Below are 14,527 nucleotides of genomic sequence, written 5' to 3' on the forward strand. Positions count from 1 at the left end.
ATGGATAAGCAATAAATAGTCACTTAATCACTTTTAAACCTGTTTCCTTTCCTAAAAAAAAAGACTTGGACGGCTTAACTCTGTAAACTACAATACCACGAATGTCGGAGTCAGTTTGGCGAAGACGAAAAGGAAGAGAATAAGCATTTATTCAGTGCCTCTTGTCTGTTAACATCATTACAAATGCCTCATGAGTCCCTCACTGATCCTTTGACATAGAGCTGTTCTGCCTATTTTACAATTGAGGAAACTGAGTAAAACAAGTCATTACCCAAGATCACCCTTCGAGTCATTGATTTCAAACTCAGATCTTTCTGGGCCAAGCCCAGTGTATCCAGAAAGATGACAAAACCTAGTGCTTTACCATGACAACTATCTGAAATTTGCTGGTGGAAGTGGAAATTAGAAAGGCCCTAACCTGTGATAATAGATAATAATAATAATAAAAGATAGAAAATAATAACAATAACTAACATTTGTGTAACTTAAAAGTGCACCAAGCACTGGCTTGTTCTTTCTGTTTAATATACTTACATAAAGAAGCAGCAGCAGTGGTGTGAGAGATAGGGTCTGAGTTCAAATCCCTTCTCAACACCCATCTCTACATCTGTCATGCCATGATCTTGTGATTGCTGAAGAATACACAAGTTAGTGGCGAGAATAAATTCCCAGGTGTCCCTTTCACAATTCAGTATTGGTTCTACATAAATTGCTACACTATTGAAAGTCTAAGAATATTAAAATATACACAACTATTGGTTCAAATATCATTTCTATAAGACTCTGCTACTCGGTAGAGTTTGAATACTTCCTACTTGTCTAAGGGGCAGAATTGGATAGCTACCTATCAACATGTACATATATGTGGATATATCTATATGGATTTTGTTGCCATGCCTCAGTGAGGACCGTTGCCCCCCCCCCTCTCAGCTTCCTTTTAAGTGTGCGCCCTGTTAGAATTCCTCAAGAGTAGGGTGTTTTCTTTTGGGGCTTGTACAGTAAGTTCTGCTATATGGTATTTTTCAAAGATAAAAATTTGTTCCAGCACAATTATGTTAGGGAACATTTTAAGCATAACTTGAATTTCGAGTTTCCTTCTGTATAATTTCTTATAAGAGAACATTGAGAATGCAGAAAAATGTACCACTTCATAATAATTTGGGCAATAATTGTGGCTCAGTGGATAGAGCGCAGCACCTAGAATCACCCTAATTCAAATTTGACCTCAGAGGCTGACTAGCTGTGTTCCAATGGACAAGTCTTAACTTGTTAACTTGTAACTAGGTTAACTCTGTTTCCCTCAGTTTTCTCAATGAAGAAATGGAGTTATAATGGACATATCCCATATAAGGATAATTATAATGAGATAATTTAAAGTGCTTAGCACAGTGCCTGGTACACTTGTAAGTTACACAAATGTTAGTTATTGTTATTATCATTATCACAGGTTACAACCTTTCTAATTTCCACTTCCACAAGCAAATTTCAGATAGTTGTCATGGAAAAACACTATGTTTTGTCATCTTCTGGTGCAGTGAGGCTGTGGGTTTCTGCACTACCCTCACCTCCTTGCTTCCTTAGCCTCCTGAGACTCCACCTTGTGACTTGCCCAACCAACTTGCTCACACAATCCAGCATCCAGAGGAGCATTTATATATTTCTTAATCATTTAACATATAAAATGGTGCTCTCAGTTTTTGGCCAATTTCTATCTTTTATTTAAAGATAGGAAATTCTGCAGTTCAAATATGATATCAAGCATTAGCTTTATGACCCTGAGCCAGTTATTTAACCTTAGTTTCCTCATCTGTAAAGTAGAAATGATAATAGCACCTCCCTGCCAGAGTTGTTATGAGGATCAAATGAGATAATAACTGCAAAGTGCTGAGCACAGTGCCTGGCACATAGCAAGCACTATATAAATATTAGCTATTATTATATTCCCATAAGCCTTCTGGCTTTTATTGCACAATTTTTCATATCAAAGTGCTTTTAGGAAACCCATATGTCTTGTTATGGCAGAATTGCCTGTATTTGTTTTTTCTGTGCTTAGCACAGAACCTGGCACCTAATAAGCACTTAATAAATGCTTTATCTATCTAAAATATGTAAAATACAAATTCTCTTTTTCAGTTCCAATTTTGCATGGGAAGTAAAGGAAATTTTGGCATTAAGTTCAGAGTGAATAAAATAAAAATAAATAAATGTGTAAAAGACCTTTGACAGCACATAAGCTATATGGTAAATGCAAAAACAAAATGTCCAGCCAGCTAGTTCAGAAAACATTCCACCCCTACTTCTAATTCCATTTTTCAGACTAAAATCTGGAATCTCTAAATAATGTTTGGTTTCAACCTATCCTCTAGTAATCTGAGCCAGGGACCAAGAGCCTCCATATGTGGTGGATATTGCTAGGTCCCTGTGGCCTGATAATTCACTATCATCCACCTCAATGAATAAGTCTAGACATTCTTAGAAACCCCTGGTTAAATATTAGTAGTTAAAAAATGAGAGAGTTAAATTATTCCCTTTAAGGTTCATTTCCCTTCCAGCTATTATTTCTAAACAGATAGGTTTTCTTCAAGCTATAGAGTTTCTTAAAAAAAAAACTACAGTATTTGTGTAGGTATAATTTGTGTCTGATTCATCCTTGAAAGAACTCTCATACCTGTGACAGAAATCTTTTCAGTTTTCCTTAGTGTCAGAAGTTAGATAAAGTTTAGATGAGATTATACTGACCCTTAGGGAACTAACAGTCTTACTGAGCAATCAGGGTATAGCAATCCTCCTTCCTCAGAAGCCAGGGACCCTGTACATATGGCTCCTGGATCTCCTCTGGATGTATGCTGTCCTAGATCTGAGACCCTTTCTAGTGACACATGTACCCTGTTACTTTCTGGTAAACAAAAGACATAACCAGAAACTTCTAATTGGCTCCTTTGTATACTCTTGATTCTCAATTAAGAGACTGACTCAAAGAGAATTGGCCATTTTGCAGCACAAGTAACTGCATGTGTTCAGTGTTGGGAACCCTTTGAGTCTCTCCTTGTTGGGCACTCCATTTTGGAGTGGAGGTGATAAAAACTCCTACAGATATAGAGACTACTTAGTAGCTCACCTAAGGAACCAAAAGGCAAAGATGATGAGGAAGAGACCAACACATCTGGATACTGAGTGAACTACTCAGAAATTGAAAATGTTATTTCTTTACATACTTCTAATACTTATGTCATGCTTTAAGTCATTGTTAGTACACATAGATTAGTCTCTTGTGTTTTAAATATTATTTTTGTTGGAGAAAAAATAAATAGCTTTCCTATACTTTGTAAATTCTGTACATGGAGTAACTTTCTAAAAGAGATCTCTGTTAATCCCTTTAGAGAAAGACTCTCAACAGGAATTAAACTTGAACTTTGTTTAAATGATAGTCTCCAGAATTGTACTCTGAGATTGTGATAAGCCAAGAGTTCTAGAACACCCTAATCCTTTCTTTGCAGCCTGGCTTTCCTCAGGATGGACCTGGTCTGAATCTGGAATTAGGACACTCATTTGAATGGGAAGGGCACATGATGCCCCCAAAAATCTGTAATGCAAGCTAAGTACTTTAAAGAAGTGTAAAACAAAAGGCTTCTTTAGTTTCAAATACCAAGAGGTAATTACCAAGAATATGATTAAGAAAGTTTGTGGAGAATGATTTTTTTTTGAGTTGAGTTTTAACAGAGTAATAATTCAACAGGTATGGACAGGGTGAGGAAAAATATTCTAGAAAAAGTATGAGCCAAGGCACAGAAATAGGAAAGCACAAAGTAGGCTTTTAGGACAGAATTGTTCTGTTTGGCTGAAGCATAGAATATATATTATGGAATAATTTTAGAAAGGCAGGGGATTATCAAATTGTGGCAGATTTTAAATGAATTTTTCACTTTATTCCATAAAGTCTAGAGAGCTAATAAAAAAGGAAATGATCAGATTGATGTAGAAGGAAGATTAATTAGGAAATCCTATAGGAGATAGATGGGAGGCTTGTGTTCCGGACATGAAAACCCATTCAAAAGGGCTTCACACACCCAAAAAAACTTTTAAAGCACTATATTAAACAAATGGGTTTCAATGATCAAATAATTCATCAACTAGCAATCAATCTACTGATGCTGAAGCTCTTAATAGCCTGGACAGTAGTCTGTCTTTTCCAAAGGACTTTACTCATTTCCTATACCTGTGTCCCTGGGAGCAGCAAACTGGTGGAACAATTTCTAAAATCTTTCTCCTAAAATCTGCTGGGAAACCTACCAGAGTTTGCATTTTAGTGCTATAATCTTTGAGAATGCGAGACATGAGAGCAGGATCTTTGTATCCTCTAATAGTCATGCTTCATGATAGGGCAAACATTTTTCAAGATAATTGAATTATCTAAAAAACTAATATGAGAAATGAAATCATTTAAAAATTGAGGAAAAATTATCTCTTTTTTTAAAATAACTTTTTATTGACAGAACCCATGCCGGGGTAATTTTTTACATTATCCCTTGCACTCACTTCTGTTCTGATTTTTCCCCTCCCTCCCTCCACCCGCTCCCCCAGATGGCAAGCAGTCCTATATATGTTAAATAAACCTATTTATTTATTAGGTTTAATACCTAGAATAGATACAGTATATCCTAGATACAATATATGTGCAGAACCGAACAGTTTTCTTGTTGCACAGGAAAATTAGATTCAGAAGGTATAAATAACCCAGGAAGAAAAACAAAAATGCAAGCAGTTTACATTCATAGCCCATTGTTCTTTCTTTGGGTGTAGCTGCTTCTGTCCATCCTTGATCAGCTGAAACTGAGTTAGGTCTCTTTATCGAAGAAATCCACTTCCATCAGAATACATCCTCATACAGTATCGTTGTTGAGGTATATAATGATCTCCTGGTTCTGCTCATTTCACTCAGCATCAGTTCATGTAAGTCTCTCCAATCCCTCTCTGTATTCATCCTGCTGGTCATTTCTTACAGAGAGGAAAAATTATCTCTCTGAAGTATGAAGACTTAAAAGTTGAAATTTTTGCCATATGGGTTCTCATGAAATAAATCACAAATTGAGGAGGGTATGCAGACAAAAAACAGGAATTTTCAGAGATTTTAATATACAGAAGTCAGTTTATTACCATATACATTAAAAAAAAAGCTACCCATAAAAAAGGAATGTTGCACCATAAAGAATTATTAGAAAAGAATCCAGTAACTTACCACTTACTACTAATACAATCAATTGAAAGGCAAATATTCATGCCTCAATGAAACCCAAATAGTTTCTTTGCAAGGTTGCTAATTAATCATTTCACATTTTACTTCTACTAAGTACAAATCTGTGAAAACACTGAGTAGGATATTGTTTCCAGTGACCTTACTTTCTTATTGATAGTAATTCTTTCTTTGCCACTATTAATTCTCCCATTCACAATCACTGTATAGCTGCTGCTTGAAATATGGTATCCAGACTTTTTTTTTAATTCATGGTTTTCATATAGATCTATAATTCTTATCTATCTCTTCATCTGTTTTCTAGGACCAGGATTCACAAACAAATTCTATCATATATCAAAGAACAATTCCAATACTACAAAAACTATTTACACTAATAAGAAAAGAAGGTACTCTTCTATACTTTCTGTGATATAAATATGATCTTTAATAGCAAAGCCAGGAATAATCGAAGTGGGAAAGAAGTCTAGAATAATATCCTAATAAATATTGATGCAAACCCTTAAAATTAAACAATAATTTATTTGAAAGATTGTACATTATGTCCAGATTTGGTTTACAGTAGTAATTCATGGTTGCTTCAACCTAAGACTATAAATGTAATAAACCAAATTAATTACATAAGTAACAAAAACATAAGATGTCAATGGATGTCAAAAAGACTTTTGACAAGATCCCAAATCCAACATTCATTTTGATTAAAGCTCTAGAAATCTTTGGAATAAATGATCTTTTCCTTAATGTAGTAAATAATATTCATCCAAATGGGAGAAAAAAAAACATATATAATGGAGAAGAGAGATGCCTTTCCAATAATATCAGGAGTAAAATATGGGTGTCCATATCATCACCACTATTTAATAATTAGATATACTATCTTTAGCAATAAGACAGGAAAAATAAATTAAGAGGATAGGCATAAATCAAGAAGAAATGAAATTATTAATTTGTGAATGTTGTGATGGGACATTTATAGAATTCTAGAAAGTCAGGTAAAAAGTAATTGAAGTAATAACTTTAGCAAATCTGTAGGAGATAAGGTAAATCTACATAAATCATCAACATTTCTGAGCAGTAGCAACAAAACACAGAAGGAAGAAAAAGAAATTTATCAAAATAACTACAGAAATTATAATATAATGGACTATTTGAAGCCAACTATAGTATATTCTGCAAAAATATAGTCATTGTAGAACTCTCAATTGTTTTTTGCTAGTTGATCCAAAATGGCAGTGCTATGTAAATTTATTTACCTTTTCAGTGTTCTATTAATAAAATCATCAAAGCAATATTTTATAGTCAGAAAAAATAATAAAGAATTTCATATAAAGGAACAAAAAATCAAGAATCTCAAGTGTAGTTTTTTTTTTTAAATAGAAAGGAAAGGATTTTATCAGTACAAAATCTCAAACTGTATTCCAAAGCAATAATCATTAAAATGATTTGGTACTGATTTAAAAAAAAGAAGTTGATCAGTAAAACAGATGAAGTACATACTTTTCAAAAGCAACTAAACACTGTAGCATAGTGTTTGATAAACCCAAAGACCCTAGTTTCTCTGGGAAAGACTATTTGACAGACTACTGATAAAAACAAACTAGACAGCTATCTGGAAGAAATCAGATTTAGACTAGCATTTGACACTATATACCAAGATAAGTTCCAAATAGATACATGATCTAGATATAACACATCGAGATTCATTTACATCATGAAGCAAAATAGGGCACTAAGGAAGAAATTGCCATTTGTACCTGTGGATAGAGAAAGAATTTATGACTAAACAAACAATAGAGAGGATCACATAAGAAAAAATAGACAAACTGATTTAAGCTTTCAGATCCAAATTGACTGAAATCATCTTGTCCAAACTCATCACTTTATAGATGAGGAAAGATTCAGAGAGGTTGTGGTTTGGCCAAAATCACATAGATTAGAAGTAGCACACTTACAAATTAAATGTTCATTCTAACATAATATAATGAAAAGCATATGTGTGTGTGGGGGGGTGGGTAGCACATGAAAACCTCTAAGATCCCTTTCAGCTATAAATCGATGGCTCTATTTTCAACTTGCTGCCTCTTAAGAGCTTGAAGGGACATTAGAGCTCATCTAGTGCAATCCCTTCACTATCCAGGTGAGGAAACAAAAGAGGTGAAATTATTTGTCCTTCCCTACCAAAAAAAGCCAAACTGACATCCTCATCATTATTAGAGCTAACATTTACAAAGCACCTACTATATTCCAGGGACTTTACAAATATTATCTCGTTGATCCTCCCCACATTAGTTGGGAGGTTGCCCAGGTCACAGAGCTAGTAAGTGTCTGAAGCCAGATTTGAACTCAGGAAGATGAATCTTGGTTACTCCAGACCTGCCACTATGCATTAATGATGTCACCAAGCTGCTTTATGGCAGAGGGAAGTCAGCATTAAGGAGAACAGGAAAGGCTTTTTGTAGAATATGGTCTTTAGCTGAGAGTTTAAAGAATTCAAGGGAGCCAAGAGACAGAGAGAAGGAGATCTTTCCATCTCCATCAACAGACACACTTCTATCATTGGCCAGCATTGCTTTATCAGGTTCTGCTACCATTCCTGTTGCTGGTGGGATGGTGGGATGAATTTGATGGTTCTTCTAGTCTCCTGGACACTTCTCTTTAAATGCTCATTCATCTAAGATCACAGAAGAATAAACACAAGAAAAACAGAGGCAATTCGTGCTCATGCACAAATGGTGACCCGGTGGCAGAAGGGCTGCTACTCAATCTCCCTACCAACAACTTACAGCAATTCTACTTTACTTGCTTCCAGGAAGAAAAATAAGACAAAAATGACACTTAGAGAAGTAAATTAATCCTTTTGTATGTACACTCTTTTCCATTTCTGCAACTTAAGAGTCATCTGTTCCTCAGCCACCAAAAAAGTTATCATCCCTCAGTATTAACCTCTCAGTCCCTCATGGCCAGACAGTAGCTCCCCCAAATTTCCACATATTGGAATGGAACAGGGGAATAAATATCTGTGCATATTTTATAAAACTCATTAATAAAAGCAAATCTAAGAATGCTCTAAGGACCAAGCTCTTATTGGTCAACCTCTTCATTTCACAAGGACAAAAATCATTCCTTTGTTGTTTTTTTTTCTTTTCTTCCACATGTGTTACAAAATAGATGGAGAATTAGAATACAAAGAGACTGCTGATGGAAGAGGTACGCAGAAGGCTAAGAACCTGTTCCCTTCTTAATCATATAACTAAATATTCCTAAAATAAGGACTGAGACTATATCTAACCTTACTTATTATGTCTCTGGGCAGAAGATGAAGATATTGTTAATACAATTAGCTTTTCCATACCCTGTTTACTATTTAAAGCCACAGTAAGGAAAGAAAGTGAAAGCTGACCCCATTAAGTAGCCTGAACACCCTTTCTCCCAGGTCTGCCTCCGGTTACACAATGCTGATATGCTTAAGGCTTAACTATACCCAGTTCTAATTAGATTTTGCTGGTGAAAAGCTCCCACAAGCTTGCTGACATGGCACAGTAATTCCACCTTGCTCATCCTAAATAGTTCTTCCTAGTTAGTTCTCAGAAACCCCACTTTAGTTACTGGTTCATGTTTTTTGGACCCATAGTTTTACTGAAAACTATTAAAGCTGGGCCTCCAGTATGTCCTTACCTTCCCCTGAAATATAAGTTCCATTGCTTATCTACCAACTTGGATGTCATCCCATGGAATGATAAAGGTGGTGGAAGATAACTGTGACTCTCTTCCTGAATGATTTGCTAATCATCAGTCTATAACCTCTTACATTACATTGGCTGTGTGAGTATCAATAAACCATTCTGGCCACTCTAGTGTTATGGCACAGAATTCACTCAAACTGCCCTAAATTTGCTTGATGTGTAATAATAATAATAATAATGAATGATTTAGAAATAATAATAATTATTAATTTAAGGATCCTCCTTACAACAGTTCTGTAAAGTAAATAATCTAAGGATCATTATTCCCATTTTAGAGAGGAAACTAAAACTCAAAGAAATAAAAAGACATGCCCATGGTCACACAGCTCATGAAGTATCATAGCAGGGATTTAAACCAAGGTCTCCAGACTCTAAATCCAATGCTTTTTCCAAAAGAGAAAGCAATTAAATATGTAGGCCAACTCAGTCTCTGGACAGGTCCCTCAGGCTGACTTGAGAGAGCTGGAGGCTGGCCCACAAGAGTCTACATTCCTAGTTGTCAGAGGCAGACACAGCTTGCAATGTGATTAAATAGTCCTACTCACATAGGAAGGGTGAAGTGGATAACAATTAAAGGAGATTTTTAACCTTTGGGCCAGTATTGAGGAGGATCTGGGGAAGAGATACCAAACTGACATTATAAAGTAGCAAAGGACATGGAGACTGAAATAAAGTTTCAGTGACCTTGAATGAAAATATAGGTGGCTTTTATTAAATTTGCTCAGTCATTGGGTTCTGCATAGCATACAGCATCTTTGACAAATGGTTCAATGGACATTCTGTCCTTGCTCTTTGATGGGTGGTTTATTCATTACCACTTTTAACCACTGGTTTGACTAAGTGTTACTGAATTTTTATTTGTCAGCTAGAGGATTACAATGCTCTTTTTCAACTAAGGCAATGACCATTAGCCTTGGACTGACAGAAGCCTCTGTTCTTTGATTTTCTGAAACCCTTAGGTATGAGGTTGTCATCTCTGAGAAGGTGGTGGGAGTAGTCTAGCTTCTCCTATTTAGTAATCATTGCTGGTTCAGAGGTGACCTCCCTCAGTTTTGGACTCTTATTTTTATTTATGATGATCACCCAAGTTACATTTCCCATATAATATTTGAATTTTATGCAGTTCATAACTTTATTATTGAACATCTTCCTATGCTTTCCCCTTTACATTTCAATGTTACATTTAGATTCTATTGTCTTTGCTCCTTCCAAGCTTCAGTTTTGATTAAGTACAAACAAGGCACAGAGATAATAGGATTTCTCCTGAGTTCCACCAACTGCATTTTGGACATTTGAAATGAATATCCCATAGGCATCTCAGAAGTCACTTTTTCACCATTGAACCATCCTCCTCCATACATTACCTTTCTTCCAAATTTTCCTTTTTCTGTCGAGGATACCACCATCCTTCCATTTATCTAGATTTGCAACCTTGACATCATCCTCAGCTTCTCATTCTTATTCATTCCATATGTCAAATCACTTGCCAAATCTTATTATTTCTAATTCCATAGAATTTCTTTGTCTCCACTCAAGCAGCTTCCACCATAGTCCAGACCCATAATTCCTGAGCCACTTCAATAGGCTCTAACTGCTCTCCTTCCTTAACTGTCTCCCCATTTGCAACTATATTTCAAAATAATATTCCTAAATTATAGGTTCTACTACTTTTTCCTGTCCACCAGTGGTTCTCTATAGCCATTTAAATTAAAGACAAATGCCTACATTTTCAATTTGAAGTTCTGCATAATCAGGCTGTCATCTACCTTTCAAACCTTTTTGCACACATTATTTGGTCGTCATACTAACTTTCTTGCTTTTCCTCAGATGTGAAGCATCATCTCTTGTCACCACGCCTTTGTACTGCCTGTCACCCACAATGAGGGGTGATGTGTCTCTGCCTTTGGAATTCCTGATTTCCTTCAATATTCAGCTCAAGGGACACCTTCACCCTGAGGCTTTTCTGCCTACTCCTTACACCCTGACCCAGCAGCTGTTAGTGACTTCTTTCTTCCCATCCTCATCCATCTCCTACCATCCCTTGTCTTGCTTTTGTGTTTGCATCCCCAGTACCTGGCACATCATTTTACACATAGTGGGTGCCTAATAAATGTTTAATGATTTATTTATTGATATATTATGACCATCACACTGTCAGGTGGGTGGAAGATAGAACATCTAATTAGAAGACTTTTCCAAATGTCTAAAACTGTGGGGCTCAAAGCAGTTGTAAAATATGACAGACCCAAAGGTAACCTGGCCCATTAATGCCATTGGAACCGCTGGCAAAAAGGTTTTATATATAGCAAATATATAGCTGCGGTCCTTAACATGAAACCTCTAAGGGGCTAAGAATATACTTCAGAAGCAGCTTGCTAAGCAAAATCTGAAAAGTAGCACATTCTTCTACTTAGAGCCCTGTAACCATATTCCACAGGGACTGCTATAACAACTTAGCCAATAGGTTTTCATTGGGTACCATAAAGGAAATCTAAACCCAAAGAAATTCCCTGGTACCATGATGATGGATATCTTAAATATTAAACTTGCCTAGTTTAATATTTTCAAACAACATTTCCCATGGTGTAAGAGATATCATGAAGAGGCCGTCTGGTAACCCTAGGTGTCCTTAGAGAGCCAGAGGTAGTCTGGGTCCCCTTCATTTTCCCTTTCCAGCCAGAAAGGGCTGGAGTCGTAATTCTCTTAAACCAATGCTACTGGGCTAGCTAAGAGGCAGGACTTTCTAACCAATTCTCTCCAAGCTTCCCCTCTATTTGGATAAAGTGGTAGACTTTACAGACTGAACACCACACCCTCAGAAATACCACGGTTCCAATGTGTTTGTTATTTTGGAGAAATTTAAGGGAGCCTGGAGTCCAAGATTTAAGAGCTCTGTTTGGGAGAGTTATAGGGTCATTTATTAAACTAAACTATGATTTGATTGTCCCCAGGAATTTTTTCATTTTCCATGCCAGAACTACAGAGTCCTAGTCTATAAAATGTAAGCCCCCTAGTGCTATCCCTCTGTGCATTCTCTAACCCAAAGTAACAACGTGCTCCCAGACAAAGGAAACAAACCCATTTTTTAAAGAGACTCAAACTTATTAATTATCATCAGCGGTGGAGGAAACAAAAAATTAGGACACAAAGGTTCAGTGTTTTGTTTTGTTTTTCATTTCTGTCTAAATAAATAGAGACAAGATTCAGGAAAAGGAGAAGGAGATAGATAATCCCTTAGCAGTGTTCTTTTACAACTAAAGAGGGGTTAGGGATGGGAAAATCACTACCACTCAAACCCTTTCTCCAATTACATTGCTTTTGACATGGATGATAATTAGCCATCCCAGGGTGACTTTGATTATTCTATATTCCCACTGGACAAACTCTACTCTGCTTCTCTAACTCTATAACTCAGCTCCTGTTTCTTTCTTTGTGCCATTGCAGCCACAGTCTCACCTCCTCTTCTGTTCAAACTCCCTCTCTCATCCTTAATTCCCAAATCTAGTAATACAGTATAAATATATTCCATTAGGTTTCTATACCATGATGTGTTCAGTGTTTCCTAACTAATGGGAATGTCCATCGTTCCCATTTCTTTGATACAGCAAAAGGCACAGCTAATGATATTTTTGTACATATGGATTCTTTTCTCCTTTCTTTGATTTCTTTGATCTATAAACAAAGTAGTGCTATCACTTCTCTTGGGCTGGAGAACTGGGGAGGCAGGAGGGAAAGGAGGGGAGAAAATTACATTCTCAAGATGCCTAGTTGTCATAGTGCACATTTGCCCTTAAGATTTTCAGCAGGCTAGACGTTATAGTACCATCATTGAGGGAAGGACCCACATCAAAGAGACCATATCTTTATGGAAGTATTAAATAGTACCAAGCTTTTTATTTAGAAGTTTCAGCACAAAAGGGGCAGTGCTCAATCTCATTCCTGTTTAAACCACACAGGGTTTCATTGTTACCTGCCTTGGAATCAGGAATCAATCAAGACATATTTATTTAACAGACACTCTGCCAGGAATTGATCGTACAGACAGAAACAAAACAGTCCCAGCTTTGCAAGGAGTTTATGCAGAGTTAGCTCCCCAGGAGTTGGAGGAGACATGGACATGTAAAAATCTTTATAAAATGAATATGAAGTAATGGAGGAAGAAGATACAAGCATCTGAGGAGGGGAAAATGTAGCAAAGGCTTCATGCAGAAGTTGGAATGAGCTAAAGTTTGAAAGAAACTAGGAAATCTTAGAGGTATGGTAAGGAGGTAAGGTAAGGAAGGAAGACATGTATTTCAGGCAGGCAGGATGATCTTTCTAAAAGTACAGAATTGGGAAATGGACTATAGGATTTATTTTTGCTGTTGTGTCATTTTTAGTCACGTCTAACTCTTCATGACCCCATTTTGGCTTTTCTTGGCACTAAAGTAGTTTGTCAATTCCTTCTCCAGCTCATTTTACAGACAAGGAAATTCAGGTAAACAGGACTGAATCACAACAACTAGCAACTATCTAAGGCCAGAATTCTTTAAAAAAAATTTTTTTTTTTATTATAGCTTTTTGTTTACAAGTTATATGCATGGGTAATTTTTCAGCATTGACAATTGCAAAACCTTTTGTTCCAATTTTTCCCCTCCTTCCCTCCACCCCCACCCCCAGATGGCAGGTTGACCAATACATGTTAAATATGTTAAAGTATATGTTAAATACAATATAAGTATACATGTCCATACAGTTATTTTGCTGCACAAGAAGAATCGGACTTTGAAATAATGTACAATTAACTTGTGAAGGAAATAAAAAATGCAGGCAGATAAAAATAGAGGGACTGGGAATTCTATGTAGTGGTTCACACTCATTTCCCAGAATACTTTCGCTGGGTGTAGCTGGTTCAGTTCATTTCTGCTCTATTGGAACTGATTTGGTTCATCTCTTTGCTGAGGATGGCCACGTCCATCAGAATTGGTCATCATATAATATTGTTGTTGAAGAACATAATGATCTCTTGGCCCTGCTCGTTTCACTCAGCATCAGTTAACATAAGTCTCTCCAGGCCTTTCTGAAATCATCCTGTTGGTCATTTCTTACAGAACAATAACATTCCATAATATTCATATACCACAATTTATTCAGCCATTCTCCAATTGATGGGCATCCACTCAGTCTCCAGTTTCTTAAGGCCAGATTTCAACTCAGGTCTTCCTGACTCCAGGTCCAACATTCTACCCACTTTGTCACCTAGATCCCCAATGTTGATTCTCTAAATGTTCCACCATAGATCCAGATGAGGTTGGTGATGTCCTAGGTGAGGGGCCGAAGAGGGAAGACATTCAGCAGCACATGGTGATGGTTCATCCAGGCTCCATTCAGTCCCATCAGAAGGTGGAGTCTTAGGTTTACATTTTCATCAAGGAAGATGATAGCTGCCACAAGCCATTTGTGTCATACTTCATGTCAGATTTGTTCTTTTTCCCAGGATACATGGCTTCTTGGCCATGACTGTATCTGGAGAATGTGTATGTATGTATGTATG

The sequence above is a fragment of the Sarcophilus harrisii genome, chromosome 4, assembly GCF_902635505.1.
Source record: "Sarcophilus harrisii chromosome 4, mSarHar1.11, whole genome shotgun sequence".
Taxonomy (NCBI): domain Eukaryota; kingdom Metazoa; phylum Chordata; class Mammalia; order Dasyuromorphia; family Dasyuridae; genus Sarcophilus; species Sarcophilus harrisii.